The sequence below is a fragment of the Dromaius novaehollandiae genome, chromosome 2 (genome assembly GCF_036370855.1).
Source record: "Dromaius novaehollandiae isolate bDroNov1 chromosome 2, bDroNov1.hap1, whole genome shotgun sequence".
NCBI classification, from domain to species: domain Eukaryota; kingdom Metazoa; phylum Chordata; class Aves; order Casuariiformes; family Dromaiidae; genus Dromaius; species Dromaius novaehollandiae.
Window position 1 is genome coordinate 91,876,426 of NC_088099.1, and position 15,088 is coordinate 91,891,513.

At 41.7% G+C, this 15,088-nt stretch overlaps 1 protein-coding gene across 12 annotated transcripts in view; it reads right to left on the bottom strand.

The window, feature by feature from the left end:
* RNF152 (ring finger protein 152) overlaps positions 1–15,088 on the bottom strand; it is a 205,978-nt gene that overhangs the window by 164,876 nt on the left and 26,014 nt on the right. For 2 of the 12 annotated variants that reach the window (XM_064506889.1, XM_026115658.2), the window contains exon 2: positions 7,726–7,969. The exons of the other annotated variants lie outside the window; for them this stretch is intronic. The gene's annotated coding sequence lies outside the window, so the exon portion shown is untranslated. The remainder of the gene's footprint in view (positions 1–7,725; positions 7,970–15,088) is intronic. 12 annotated transcript variants of the gene reach the window in all.

Here is a 15,088-nt window from a genome sequence, read left to right on the forward strand (position 1 = left end):
CACAACTTTCCACTTTGTGTTCCATGGTATATTTGAAGAAGTAGCAGTCCCAATTTGTCTCCAAACAATACAATAAAGACAACCCAAAATATTTGCATGATGACCTTTGAATTTCTCTTATAGTAATGTTATTCCCAAAACAGAGCTAACACCTGAAGGCTGTAGCTGTTGGAAGACTTCTTCATTTCCATAGAATTATTTCTTGCTCTCCTTCCCAGATCACAGCAACTAGGCTGCAACACGCTAATGAATAGGTGAGGTTAGTAGAACAGAAAAAGCGTGGCTCAAGAAGAAAAGGCAGGCACAGATGTGGGGTCTGCAATGCAGAGAGGCCTCTGGACCACACTGTCCCATACTCTGCTTCTGGCAGTTACCAATATTTGTGTAAGGAAAACAAAATACACATCAGTTCTTCAGATGTTAATGACTGATATCACTGACTTTGGCAGAACAGGCTTTGCTGCTGATTTTGTAAGAGCAGCAGATTTCAGCTCGCAGGGCTTTTCAACAAGCACACAGTGACAATACCGACTCTGAACTAAGCAGGAGCAGAAGTTAGGAAAGTGGGAGCCCGTGAAACATGGTGATCGCTGTAGAAGGAAAGGGCATGTTGCAGCCGTAGAACAGGACATTGGGGCTGCTGCGTCTAAACACAGCGCAGTGGCCGCAACCAAGAGAGACCCTGCCAGCGGGAACCCTGCCTGGGTCTGTGTGGCACGTCCTCTGCACAGGGTGCTGGGGCATGGCGCTGAGGCACCAACTTTGTATTTTAGGAAGCATGAGGGAACACGCACACTCCGCTTGTGGACGGAGTCTAACGCTGCTGCGGAGGGGGGTCTACATTCACAGCCTGTGCACAGGCCACACAAGGGAAAGCAGCAGAAAATGAGGAAAGGTTTTATCTTCCCCTTATCTTCTCCTTCCTATTACCATCTTCACATCTCTGCGATAGTCAAGCGCAAAGACAACTGACAGAAAGGATCACTGAAAGACTGGTGTTCAACAGAGAGAAAAATGGAAGAAAGAGCTATCCACAAGCAATGCAACTCCCGGCTAAAAAATATTCAAGACACAGGCCAGATTAGAAATGAGTTATAGGAACTCAGGAAGGGATCATTCAAGTAATCAGATTCAGTTGCCAGTCATCAACCACATGCAATCAAGGAATCTTATGTTTTGCACAGAAATATTCATACAACACCTGCTTCACAGCCATGCATCCCCCCCATGCATGCCCCCCAGCTCACACATTAAAAGATGCAACTCTGACTTGCTACAGATGGTCATAGGTTTCTGCACACCTATTTAAAAATATATATATATAGGTACAACAATATTGCAGTATAATTATCAGGAAAAGCCCCAATGGCTGGAAATTCAAAAGATGAGGCGTAAGTTTAAAAACAGAGTGGAGGTAGTCCTTGAGTCAGTATAAATCAGTATCTCTGCATGGAAGGTCTGCCTCTGCATTTTGAATGCCGGTGACTGGTGAAGTTCTCTGACCTCATTTAGTTGTCATTTATAACCCTCTCTCTCCACGTACAGTGCTAAAGTTAAAGCAATTTGTATCAATGTGAATGTGATCGGGATCAAGCTCATTTTTCTGACCTCATATCCTTGTTCAGGAGTCACACACAGGTGGCTATCAAGCCCCTCATCCCTGACGCAGTGACAGCCTTACAGTAGATCAGTGCTAGGAGAAAGAAAAAATTGATCACAACAAGGTGATCTCAGCTGGTCTGAATGCTATATAGGTCTCTGAAGTACTTCTCCAACAAGCTGATGTTTTTACAGTGCTAATGTAATCTAAGGGAAGAAAAAGGAAGAGAGAGCCAGATTTATTTACTTATGGAGCCAAATTAAAACGTTTGCCAAGGCATGATGAGACTTATCACATGCATGACATACAGTGTTCAGGCTAGCGCAGAGGCTGTTCTAGTGACAGTCTTATTTTGGTGCTGAATCCTCAAAACTGTCCTTTCCAGCTGTGCATCTTGAAGTGACTTTTTTTCTTTCCTTGTTTTAAAGAACAGCTACATACATTATTTAGAATAACAAGGGTGCATTGTTCATATACCTATACCAAATTGCAACATTTCTTACTTTCCCAAAAGGCCTCAAATTACAATTGGAGATGTATTTTGACAGAGCAGTGGTAACATCCTGTAAGCAGAAGGGCTAGTATGGTTCCTTCAGAATATATCAAAGGACAAGTTAAAGAGTAGCCACAGCCACTAACCGCTCGGCCTTTACTGACAATGATGAGCTTGCCTGGTTCAAAGGTTCGGTACCTAGGTTTATGGCTGCAATATAATTTTACTTCCAACCATATTGAAAGCCCTACAACATGCCTCCATTGAAAGAAAGAAGGGAAGAAGGGGGTGGGGGGGGAAATCTGTCAGCTACTGTTAGAATTTAACTGCACAATATCTGTTTAATTCATTTCGTTGTACATAGTTTGGAAGAAAACAAAAATCACAGGAGTTCTCATGGCATTTTGCTAGCACTTTAGTTTAATAGCTATGTTGAGAGTTCATGCTCCAGCAGACAACATCTTTGACAGGAGATTGCACTCTCGAAGAGTTTGTGACCCAACGCACCTCCCACACCAGCAGAAGGGACTAAGCTATCACGGACAAACATGCGTTCAAAGCAGAATTAAACCGGACTCTTAGCGCACAGAGCGCAAAGACCAGGAGGCAGCCAGGCTGCACAGGCGGGCACTGCTGACTTCAGCATCAGTCGAAAACATTGTTTTGTTATTATTTGTGCTCATCAGCCAGTGGCAGCTGGGGGGGGGGGGGGATTGTTGACAGGGAGAAAAAAAAGAAAAGAGAGAAAAAAAGAAACAAAAGACAGTCAGGGATATCTTTAGGACTCTGTAGGAGAGACAGCATGAGTGTGGATATGTGCATGCACATGGAAGGGAGGGCTGGGGAACATGACAATGAAACCATACACAGACAGAAGCATCTGAAATTGTGATTAATAACTCTGCTTGGCATAAATCTGACAGCATCTGAAAGCTCTTCAGGGCTGAGATCTAACTAGTAATATTAATAAAAACTAACAGGGTATGAAAATCCACAAGCTACAAAACACAAGTGTCAGAAAGGTGCTGCAGCAGCAAAGGAAGCGAGAAGGGACAGATCTGCCAAGGAAGCACCAGGAAACCTCTCTGCCTCCCTTCCCCTCACCGCAGCCCCTTCCACTCACTGCGGCTCGCACACCAGTTACCCCGCCGTGGTTAGTGAGTGGAACAAGAGATTCACTGGAGGAGACGGGGCAGCTCTCGGGAGAGCAGAGCCAGAGAGCAACACGCACAGCGGATGAATCCTGCAGCGGGAGGGACATCACGGTAAAGCCAGATGACCGAGAGCATGACAGAGTTCCTCCTGGTGCACTTGGCCTGCTCTCTGACTGTGTGATTCAAGAGCAGTGAAAGACACAAATCTCTGTGAGGAATAAACCAGGTATTTCAACAGTTAGTCATGCTACCTGCGCTGCAAGCACCTTGCCAGAGGCCTCGGCAGGGCTTCCAGCTTCACTCTTGGGGTGAGCACGAGGCTCGGCACGCCAAGGTGGCAGCTTCCTATTCCCAGGCAAAGAGAAAGGGGAAATGGTATTTCTTGCTCTCTTGCAATTCCTAGCTTCCCAGCACAGTCCAGTGCAGGAAGATGCTGCCTGAGGTGAACAGAAGAGGGTTGCTGCAGCTAGTATAACACCGACACTAAGAGGAAGAAGAAAGCAAAGGAGTTAGATTGAAATTAGGTTTGCTTCAGAGAAAGCTCTGCACAAACCGTAACTATAAAGTGGTCCCAAATTGGCCAGGTCAGAAAAAATAGAATCGTGTCAGTACAGCAGAAAGACAGACATTAAACATCCATGGATGAGTGATGAGAGCTGGACAACAAGTCCGGGACCAGAATAATGGCAAATCATTGCCTATTAACAAATCATTCTGCTACATAAGGATAGCCCCAGTGATCCTAAGCAGTGGAAACCACAGACTTCAAGGGGTTCTGCCTCCACTGCAGAACTAAGAGTGATCTTCACACATACTTCCTAACTTAGTAGGGTCCAAAACTATAACAATGTTGAAGTCTCCAAAATTTATTTTTAATGATGCTTGTGGAATTTAATACAATTCACAGAAGACTAAATATCATACCACATTTTTAGAGGCTGGCTTAGGGGTAGGCTGATGTAGTCAGCAGATCATTGAAAACTTCAAAAACTTTGCAGAGGCTTATGTATATACTTATGCTGTACTTGCTGTTATGGCAAGGTTAATAACTTTTAGCAAGGCAGTGCACTGATGATACGTCACCTTTCTAAAGGAAGGTTCATTACATAAACTCCCCAAACACATTAAGCATTCTTTGACAGTGTTACAGAGTATATATGATTTATGATGGAGAAAGATCCATTCGTTTTGGGTGCCCTTAGGCTGGAAAGGAGATATGAGGGGAAAGAGACGACTGTTCTCAAAAGGGGAACTAATTGCAAGAATCATCTGCCCGCAGATATGAAAGGAAATGCCTGCAAGAGTTGCTTCAAATTGATAGCAAGGAATAAGGAATATATTAAATATTTGGAAGCATTTCCACTATGAAATTCAGTATCCATGCATGTTTCCAACAAATTTATGCTTGAAAAACAACGTATTGGGGTTGTTGCAAATGCCCAGGATGTGCCACCTGATGTGCCACCCTGAATATCCTTCACTAAATGATCCTATTTATTTTTAGGCTGTTCTGTAGCACTAATTACCATAGTAACTGAGAACAGCACAAAGATTAATTAATTTATTCACTGCAACACTCTTGTTAAGAGAGAAGTATTATCATTACATCCTTTCATCATCTAAGAAAAGAAGCGCTGAAAGATGAAATAGTTGGTCCAAGGTCATGCAAGCACCATCCAGAGTCCCTCAAAGCTCCTGGACAATTACTTCAGCAAAACTCTACTTTTCATCTCATGAGCTACCAGGCAGGGGTGAAAGTTTCTGGACAGATTCTTATTTCCAACAGAGAATCAACAAAGGACAGAAAACCACGCATTTCTCCTCATCTCTCCCAGGTGACAGGATCTCCATGGTATGACTGAGATCTTCTGTGGCTTTCATTGCACACATTACCTTTTCCCTCAGCCATGAAAGCCGTGAGAGCCTGGGATCCAGAGCTTAACAAAATATCTCAATGGACATAGTCCATCCATCAGACTACAACTGAGAGATGCTATGCATTTTCAGGGACATAAAGCTAACAATAAGACAGTAAAGGTAATCCATTCCTCTCTCTGAACTTATATATTTGCCAGGCACCTTCCTCTAGGCCAGTCAGCCTACACCTTCCCCATAAAGTTATCCACATTTGCACAAAAATATTGCAAAACAAAAGCATTTTGAGTTGGCCAGCTCCTTAGCCAGTGCAAGCTGGCACTGTTCCTTCACCTTCAGTCAAGCATTTGCCAAGATGAGAACCAGGTGTACACACCCGCGGAAGCATAAAGCCATGGAAAATAAAGCCGAGTGAAATTGTAATATATGAGCCTAAAACATCCTACGAACCACAGCCAGAGGAACCATGCTGATGGGCGGTTGGCGAATCAGCTCTGGAAGATCTCAGCTGCACAGATCAAATGAGACAGAAGGTGGTCTCTCTCCTGCTGCTTTGGCAGCCTAGCAATCCGAGGTGTGATCATGAGAAGGGAGTCTGGTTGCAACGTATTAACCCAGAGCATGTACATTAGAAATTGTCACCCACCAGCCCTAGCAACAAGAGCCAGATGGATAAAGGGAGGCCTAAGAATGTAACCGAATGTAAAAAAATTTACATTTTTGGACTGAAAAAATAGCTCAGGTGCAAACACCAAACTTAGGTGTTTATAGAAAACAGAGAGAGACACTCACATGCTGCATGTTGTTCCATTTCTCCTCACCAGCTGTGTTGTTCCTTCCTTTTATGTGCAAATTTTGACACATCCACATTCCCCAGTTCCAAAGAACTTATTTTGGTCAAATACATGATCAGGATCAGCTGCACTTTGTTCCAACAGCAAACACTACTAATCACCCATAAAGAGCAAACGACTGATTCAGTTTCTTACTGCTGAGTCAAAACAGTAAAACTACATCTCATCAGAAAGTTTCATGTGGCATGCTTCACCAGTGGGAAATGCTATTTGAAATCAAAATATTCCACAGAAATGTGCCAATTTCAATCAGATCGAGACAGAAAGCAGACAGCTTTCCTGCTAATCTGCCTGCTCAGCCCCTCGACAGCCCTCTGTGCAGGTGAACATGGAGCCCAGGGTTTGGAAGCCCTGACCCTGCTCCTTACCGGCCCGACTTTTTTTACAGTTCACTTGCCAAGGTGCCCTGGAGCTAGACGTGTCTGAATCTTTCAGGCTCCCAGGCTCATAGCAACCTGGCAGGTTACAAGGGACCCCATGTCCCGGTCTTGGCCTGTTATGAGTCAGAAGGTACCATTTCCGTGTTGTCCGTAAGCCCCAGAGTTTCTCTTTCTGAATAAGGGGTGCCCTGACAGGATGAGAGACTTGACAATAGTGCTAAGATATTCCCAAATTTGAACATTTCCCCTCTAATGAAACTCCAAGGCTCCCTTCCAGCTTGGAAATAAGATCTCCGGTGTTCAGAACATCCCAAGGGACAATGCTCATTTTTACAACCTGCTCTAAGTACAAAAGTAGAACTCTTACAGTACCATTGGCATTTCTTCCATTTTGTTGGCTGCTCTTAATTACGCCTGACTCGCTCCTAAACTCCAGAGTGAGAAGAATTAAAAAAGCACAGGTCTCTCCACTACCATGTAAAAAAGCCATTTGCTATTCAAGTTCCTATCCAGGGGAACAAGGTGGGGGCGGAGGGGAGAGGAGATGAAGAAGTCTACCTCTCATATGCTAAAAATAAGCAGCACCAGTAGTCATTCCTGATCAGAACATAAGGAGCAGGTGAATGGCAAAGGGACAGATTTAGAAGTTGCTTGCCTAATTAAACTGACGTCTCAAATTAGTAAGGCCAAAATCGTGCAACCTTACATACAGGAGGAGCTTTGCCTGTGCACAGAATAAAAGTTTTGGTCATTAGACTTGCACAGTAAGAGCTTTTAATTGCAATGCAGCATCTTCTTTGCAAAATAGATTTTCATTTACCGCAATATAACAGAATTTTATGTTATTGAAAATGCTGAGAGAGAGAGAAGGAGAAAATTCTCTCCCTTTTTGACTGAGGTGACATGAAGCACCTTATCAGTTAAATGACAAATTTTGCTCTTCCATTAGAGCTTTATGCTTAATCTGCCACTGACGGAATTTGCCTGATACCTGAAAAGAAACTTAATTAAAAGATTCTTCCCTCCCTTCCCTGAGAATCTGGTATTAGACTTACAAAATACCACCATCAAAAAAAAAAAAAAAAAAACCCACTAATTTTAAATACATCTCAAATGCAGAAGCTTCTCACTAATATAGGTCAGTGGGTGACTGAGTGGGAATCAGCTTGAATTACTGTATTAAGACAGCCAGTCTATTACAAGAGAGAATACTACAGCTCTCTGGGGTCATGGAATGGTTTTTGATAAAACTAGGTCAAATTCTACCTGCATTAAGCCCAAACAGAGGAAGGGAGAAAGGAATCAATAGTAACACATTTCATATATTGCCTATATAATCCACAAACTGAAAATTCAATTGCACACTTACCGCAGGAAACAGGAATCCCTCAAATCAGGGTTTTAATGGTTGCGACTGTGTTCTGTTTTCCTGTCTCAGACAAGCAGCCTGCTCAACTTGCTCTGCTCTCACAAAACACGACTTCCTGAGGAAGCGATGCTGAGACCCACATCACTAAGCAGCTACACTCACAGCATTGACATCAAGGGCTGGGCTGGTTTGGGTTTTGTTTTGTTTGGGTGTGGGGAGGGGTTGTTTCTTTTTGTTTCAGCTCCTTAAAAAAAAAAAAAAGCAACAAACCTCAGGAAACCAAAGTAAAACATCCATTTTACATTGAATTAGATGGTATTAAGAAAGTAGAAAGTATTATATTAGAGGCCTCATAATAATAAATAAAGAAATGCTCTTCTTTCCTGGACCATAAGGAAGTTGAGTAAGAAGGGGGGGGGGGGGGAAGCGTTTTGATCTTTTTTACCTTTCTCATGAAATTTTCTAAATGGGCAGCACAATAGATTAAAGTCCCCTGTTCGTCAAGAGAAAAAGTGTAACTGATGCCATAACACACAAGAACCACTTCCAAGAGCTTATCTTCACAAGAGAGCAGCAAATAGCCAAATAATACAGCTCTTCAAGCTCAACTGCTAACTATGTCATTTCCTAATGCAGACAAATCGTGATCTTCGTGCATTTTCAGTCCCTGATAAGCACTACAGCTGCTCCAGGTCACAGCACTGGTCATGCTGGTTTGCAGACAACCCCAAAAGGAACTGGCACTGACCCAAAAGCTCCTTTCTTATTGGAAAGTAATCATTCACCTTGTAATACCTCTGGCAGCTAGTAATATTAATACCACGCTTGCTTCCTGGATATTTTGGGAACAGTCCAACTCCCGCTGCAAATATGGATCACAAGCAGAGTTAAACCAAGCCTGAACTGCATACATATTGATGATTTCCTATTTCTAAGTGATCAGTTGTCCTGATTTATACCACTGTTTTTACAGCAGTAAAATCCTTTAAAAAGACTTAGACTGTACTGAATAAATAACTTCTTCCAACACTTTTCCAAAGCTTATGTTTCTACCCATGATGATAAACATTCCATGAGGTCCCAGTTCAGTCAAATGGAATTAAGCACGTGGCCTGACATCAGCCATTGAAGTTAATGGCACAACACACACTCGTGAAGTTGGTTGCACATTTACATACTTAAAACACTATCAATCAATACAACTAATGCAGAACCTGATCACAACAGCCACGGGCAGATCAAGCAAGTCAGTAGTTGCAGACAAGCTCCCCTTTGCTCCCCCTGCGCCACCCTGAAAACACGCGCCCTGCGGAACGCAACCCAACCTTCCCAACACAGCTGCAACTACCCCGACGGGCTGCACATCGGGACTGGAAGCCCCTGCATCGCTGGGAGACATTTCATACTAGTAGAGAGGCAACAAACAACTTGATGTAAGGAGGGGTCCTCAACTCTCATTGTCAGTCCATGGAGCAGAGGGCAACGCAACAATTCCCATTAGCTTCGGTGGTCTTCAAACGAAGCGTAGAAAAGGGTGAGGGAATTTTCATCAAGTCTCTCTTTTCCTCAAACGAACCAGCACAGTTGGCAGACCAATGTCATCTCGCAGCTAAGCAATAGTGTTCTCATGGCTGGCAGCCACAACCCAGGGTTAACAACTGGGCCTGCTGGGGCACATCACCACAACTCTCTCTGGTAGGCTGAGACAAATTACAGCCCCCGAAACTGAGCTCAAAGCTGCTGGCCGATAGCCTCTCTGCTCTGGCTGCCACGCAATCGGCCGCTCAAACGCTTAGGCATGGGAAGATAAACTATTTTTGTCCTCATTACTTGAAATCTATGTTTTTTTTCCTTCACGGAGACTGTATTCACTTCCAAGAGCCATTCACCTTCTGTAGCTACAAGGAGTTTATCAGACCTGCCAAGATTTGTGAAGTTGTATTTCATTCTTTACGGTGCATTTCAAAATTTAGGTCAGACATCACCCATCATACTTCTGCCAGTCAAAACCTGGCTGGTTTTGAAACATCCTCATGTTAAATATCCTTCACTTGTCAGCACTTACCCAAAGCCTATAGCATTTTTGCTGTATGAGGGAGTGCAAATGCTGGGAGAGGACTGTGCTATACTACATTCAAGCAAGAGCTCAAAACGAAGCAAACTGCCTTACCGCTTAATTTTGGGCCTGATCCTGCAGTCCTTGCAATGTAACAGCAGAACTAACTTATAAAAAATGACTAACACAGGATTGCTAATGCTCCAGATTTCATCACAATCCTGATCGTATATGGCCACGGTGGATCCTAAGCTCACGTGCTTATGAAGAATCAATTCAGTATTCATTAAAAACAGCTTCTAGCCCCATTTTTCAGCAGAAAAGCTTGAAAACATGAAATCTCAGAAGCCTCAAATCCCACAGTTGGATATAACACTGTAATTTTTAGCCTCTAATTTGCAAGCCAGTGTCATGATTTCTTGCAACTCTGAATCTCTGAGTTAGCTCTAACTAAAGTAATGTAGTTTTGAGGGGATAAAATTCACTACCAATTTCAGACCAAATGAAGGAAATAGTTTCTCCCTAGGCAAAAATGGTCATCTGCATTAAAATTTCAAGTCATTTCAACTTGCATTTCAATTTAACTATTTATTTTCAGGAGAAATTTATAAAAAGGTAAAGCAAAGTGCAAAGCTTTTTGTACCAATTCTGGAATAATTTTTTTTCTGATTTGGTCAGCCATTGACTAAGCCAGAAGTATCTCTTACTTACATGGCTCTACTGCTGAATTTGTAATGCTTGGATCTAGCAATACATCACTTTTTCTTTCCCAGCCTAGCGAAAGCAAATGAGATAAATACACCAAAATTATCAGCAACAGATTCATACCAGCACTTTTACAAAGACAATCTCTCAGCCCCTTTGATTGCTGTGAAATTTTCATTGGAGAAGTCAAATCCCATGGTGTGATCAAAGCCTGAAAAGGACTATGTGGTTGATGTGATTCTGAGTTTTCAGAGGTGCTTCTTGCTAAGCATGTATAGAATCTTATTTTGAAAGGACAAGTAGTTTAGTACTTTCTGAAAAATCACCCTCATCCCTAGGATCTCAAGAGTACATCCCCAAAGTCAATAGTAACTTCTGAAGACTTAACTTCATATGAGGTTCATCACCTATTTCCAATTATATTACATGCAGCATCACACAAAATAGCAGTTATGAATCAAAAAGGTGTTTTACAAAGGAAAGGAAGGGAAAAAAAAGTCTGTGCTGCAAATCTAGAAACTGTTGGACTGGAAGATACCATCTAAGACGACATGGGGTTTAGGTAGCTTTCAGTATCTATGTAGGACTTAATCAGATTCTAGCAAGTCAAGATCTTTATTCCATTTTTGTTGCAGTAATATTTGTGTGCCTTACAGTAGTGCACTGGACACAGCAAGTATCAATGCATCCAGCCAAACTCATGCCAAAGGAACCATACTTACTGACTTCCAGCCATTGAGGATTTGGCCCACAAATAGAAAATAAACGTGACAAGACAGATTCGAAATACACCTCTTCATTACCACCAAAACAAGTTCTCGATTAGGATGAGTGTCTCAGCTCTGGAACCAGATTTTCATTGTGCCACAAACTACAACACCCAGTGCTTTCTAGCCAAAAAGTTTTCAGAAATATTTTTTTACAGACATCATTGTTACTATTTAGAGTTGGGTCAATGTTTTACTAATTTTTGTCTAAGTGACTTCACTGTCAGGTGAACTACTACCACTTAAAAAGCAAGCAAACAAAACCCCTTTTTTTGAAAGGTGATTTCATTTTTTGTCAACCACAGAAATAATCCAAAATATTTTATGAAGTCAAGACAATATTTTATATTTTGCCAAAAGACAGCATAGATTGGAAAAAAAAAACTTTTCTATACTTTAAACCATTCCTTCATACTGTGCTCTATATTTTTAAAGATATGAAGCTTGTGACAGTTTCTTTCACACCGAGTTGCAGACCACCTGCCAGAGCGAATTCTGTCAATGAACAGGGCACTTACGTGCTATGACAATAAAAAATAATGTAATGATCAATAAAATTGTTAATATTATTAATAATACTATTTTTATTAATATTATTATTACTAACATCTATGAGCTTTGGTTTGAACTCTCATCTTCTCTGGAAAGGAGAGAGCTAATAGAGCAAGTGCCAGCAGGTGGCACTCCAGAATATAACGCATTAAGCACCAAGGCTTGCAGGACCAATAAAGCTCGTTCAACTTGTGCCGTGCCACTACCTTGCATTAGCACCCCTCGGGAGGTTTGGTTTGGTTTAAGACAACTGTCTCCACTTTCCCACAGTAGGGACAGAAGCTACCAGTCCTACCTTTTATCACCATAATGCTATGTTGATGCCAAATGAGATGCACCAGCAAGGTGAGATGCACCTTGCTCAGGTATTTCTAAAAGAGAACAGGGCACTAGCAGGTCTGTTGACTGCATCCCAAAGCGCTTAGCTCGTGATTCGCTTCCTGACTAAGGGGAGAGCTCCTGCAGGGCAGGTAGAGTTACCTTCCACATTTTGCATGGAGAGATGGCAGCGTTTCACTGCCTCCCTCCATTCTCCTATGCTTCTCCAAACAAGGAGCGGGCTGGGATAAAGCTGTAATAATGCTGCCTTGTACTGCTTTAAAACAACAGCAACGAAAAACACGCCCTAAAGATTAAGAAACCAGTTTCCCTTCTATTTTTAGCAATACCCTATATGTTCATAAAAAAGTACAGCACTCGCTCGCACAGTTACAAAGCATCACTACTGTCTGTTTATCGAAGCCATGGTGGAGTTTCCCACCTTCTTCCGAAGCTTCTTGCCTCACCCCAAAGCTTTCAGGTTCAGTCAAACTGACACATCTCCCAGCTAAACACTGACCGTCAGGAAAACCTCTACATCAGCCAGAAGAAATAAATCTAACTCTAAGAGCTGTGGCTCACCTACTCTTTGCAACTCTTATCTAACTGTAACAGCAATTTCTTGTTATGCTCCTGTTTGAAAACCTCCCAGTCCCTTTGTCTCCAAAACAAAGTGCTTTAAAACACCGTGCAGCTTGGGGGAGATAGGAGGAGGCCACCTTTTATCTAGGAAGATTGTGCTGTTTTCTTAGAAAGTGAAATTTTAAAGATGAGCTATGGAGGTCAGTTGTTTTGTCCAACTCTCGATTCTAAGCACAGCCATCAAACATTTAGAGAGGTAACGAATCAGCTCAGCTGACAAAAATGATAATCCTGTGCTATTCTCTCCCGGAAAAGTTCGCAGCTTGAAACGTTAAAGGTCATATAACTGATTGGGAAAAAAAAAGTGCATTTTTATCATAAGTCCTTATGAATTACCTAAAAACCACACAAATACTGAAAATAACCATCCCTCTTGCAAACAAGCAGAAGTATTTACTGCTTAAACTCTCCTCAGAGGCAAACCCGTACCATGGGATACCTGCTGACGTGGAACTACCAGAAAAGATACGTCAGAAAGTAATTACCTTTCCACTCATGTATCCTTCAGTATATCACCTGCATTATTTTCCCTCCTAATTGACACCACACACAAATAGACACAAATTTGGAAAAGACTGAGGTCATCTCCATGGATATGAACAACACACACAACCTAAACAAAATGAGGCAAAGCAACATGCCCCTCTTGGAGAAGGGGGTTAACAATGACTGCCACATGATATTCGTTGTTTTTTGGGGTTTTTTTTTTTTTTTTTTTTTTAGAAAATACGCTTATATCTGGAATTCAAAACTCATTTCCTAACAAGCAATGGACACGTACCTTTTTTCTTGATGACCCTCCACCATTACCTACTGAAAGGAGCACAGTTCAGCTGAAGGTTACTGCACGACACACGCTGCGCAGAAGAATGTTTGTTCAACACACATTTTCAGAGTAAATATCTTTTAGTACACAAAATGGGCTGATGGCACGGAAACAGGAATGGGGCAATTGTTCCCGCTTACTCTGCCTTTTTAGCAGCTGCCCCAATGTGGATTTGGTTCATAAAAAATTCATATGTGGAAAAGCAAGTCATGAGGCATAACTGTAACCCATACCAATTTTAACACTGAGCAGCAATGAAGTGTGTAAATGGTGATTATCATGAGACATCAGAAATATTTCCAAGTTAGCAGGTTATGCAGCTGCTGGTGTAAAAACTATTTGAATTTCCCGTTTCCATGGATCTCCCTTAACAGATACATACTCTGCTTGATATTCCATCTACCGCACACAGAAACAGAACTAATGGGTGTAGAGACTTCAATATTCTCCTATCTCTGTTTAGTAAAACAAATTTACTTCTCCAACAAGCAACCCCTCTTGATACAGGAGACTGCAATTAATGTGGACTCCCGCTCCCAAGCAGCAAAACGTAGGCCAGTGCTGGTAAGTGGATTCACAAAAACACACAAAATTCTCTGCCATCAACTGCTCTGCCCAGATAAAAAGAGTTGATCTAAACTTGAATTCTGTACTTACAAAGAGAAAAAAAATCATATATTAAATGGGGGTGTGAGACCAAAAAGTGATGGAATATTAGAATGAAAGCTTCCTTCTTTAAAGTCGATCATTTTATCTACCTATATTCTTTTTTTAGTTTGATTTTCAAAAATTAGCTCAGCTTTTGCAAGTGGACTTTCAGGCTCCTCAAAATAAGAGTGCAGGTGCAAAACACAGGTGCTTAAATGTGAGTAATACAACCATATTCTACATGGGCATAAACCAAAGACTTTTTTTCTAAAAACACACCATTAAGTATTTTCATTCCCTTACATCTGACTGCATAACCCCTCTAAAGAATGCAGTAAAGGTCATGGAAACGCACAGGCCTACGCAGATGAAAAAATGCTGTTGTAAATTGTTTAAAAATTACACCAAAGAAATGAGCACAAGTGCCAGAAAATAAGACCTCTGAAGAAGTGAACTGAAAATTCCAGCTCTGATTCACTGTCTGATTTAAAATCGTACCTGTAGAGGTTACTGTCACCTCTCTATCTCTCCATTTGAAAATGCAACAGTTTTATCATCTTAATGTTTAAAGGACAAAGCTGTAGATTCTTATCATTTCATTAAATTGCCAGCACATGATCTTTAATTTCTTTTGTTCATGTTTCATAATCACCCATTAAGGTAAAAAGATAAGAATTTCTCCCATGGACCACAGAGAGGAATTTCAGCCAGCAGAGAAGGTGGCAGTGCAGGAACGAAAACCTAAGCATTGGAAAAGAGTCAGATTCCTCAAAATATGACTGGTAGGGAGGGAGCTTTTTTAAAGGGGGGGGGCTAAATCCTCTTGCTGATTTTTCAGCAGTCATGTTT